Source organism: Canis lupus, chromosome 18 (genome assembly GCF_048164855.1).
Source record: "Canis lupus baileyi chromosome 18, mCanLup2.hap1, whole genome shotgun sequence".
NCBI classification, from domain to species: domain Eukaryota; kingdom Metazoa; phylum Chordata; class Mammalia; order Carnivora; family Canidae; genus Canis; species Canis lupus.
In genome coordinates this window covers 2,729,509-2,730,660 of record NC_132855.1, presented here as the reverse complement: position 1 = coordinate 2,730,660, position 1,152 = coordinate 2,729,509, and the positions used below count along the sequence as shown (strand labels likewise).

The 1,152-nt window shown below is 38.5% G+C and overlaps 1 non-coding gene across 1 annotated transcript; it reads right to left on the bottom strand.

The window, feature by feature from the left end:
• Positions 1–765: 765 nt before the first annotated feature.
• On the bottom strand, positions 766–846 carry TRNAR-UCG (transfer RNA arginine (anticodon UCG)). The gene has a single exon. It is a non-coding gene; the product is annotated as a tRNA-Arg (tRNA).
• Positions 847–1,152: the final 306 nt, after the last annotated feature.

The following is a 1,152-nucleotide window of genomic DNA, read 5'->3' as shown; positions in this document are numbered from 1 at the left end:
CTTACTGCCTTGCCAGATGTTCTAGTTGATAGCACCAACTTCGCTCTTAGCTGATAAACAGAATGATGTGTAAGGTTCAATCACATAAGATAAAATCCTCGTGATACATCATGAGAAGACGAGTCTGAGCAAAACCATTAAAGGGATAAATTCTTATATGAAGGTCTGGTGTGTGTACATGCGTGTGATAGCAAATGCAGTGGGAGCACTCAAAAAACAAAAATCAAATTTGCATTCTTCCAGCTTTCCCAGAGGGAGGCGTCTGCAACAAGCAAGTCATTTAAATTCTTGGGCTTTCTCACCCCAGAATTCTACATTCTTTTAAACCATTTCTTATTTAACTGCAATCCCAGGGGCTAGTAGACTGCCAAAACAAAGTATAGTATCTCTGGCTTATGGACCTAGGATAATTCCCAAATTGTAGAATGTATTGCAAGTTGTTTTTTGTAAACATGAAGATAGCGGAACCCCATTCACTGTAAAACAAATTGAAATCCAGTGAGTTTGAAGGTAAGCATTATAGTTTCAACCATAGCCATTAGCTGGCTAAAGTGGACACGATCGTAACAAGTGCATCTGAAGTAGTTCTCTTTTTTTTTTTTTTTTTTTTTCAGGAGGGGAGGCCCTTCAACAGCATCTATTCAACAGAGCCCTCTGTGCTGGTATAAAAGCTAATCACTTGACTATTTTTTTTTTAAAGATTCTATTTATTTATTCATGAGACACACAGAGAGAGGCAGAGGGAGAAGCAGGCTCCATGCGGGGAGCCCGACCTGGGACTCGATCCCAGGACTGGGATCACACCCTGAGCCGAAGGCAGATGCTCAACCACTGAGCCACCCAGGCATCCTTCCTTTGACTATATTGAATGTTCAAATACATCATTATCATAAGTCCTCTGTGAAAGTTAAAGAAAAAATATATAATTTGTCCTCCTAGAGTATTCATTCTACATAATAAGAGGGGAACAGAACATCTTTGTCTTTGTGATTTTTTTATAATATCATTGAAAATTCATATATATTTTGAGGAGTCATGGTATATGGTTACTTACGGCTGAAGTGATGAGTGAGGCCACAGGTTAAACAAGGAAATTTCTAGATCATTGTAATATGTACCTCTTTAGAAGTCTCAGTGACTAAAGAGATTAAT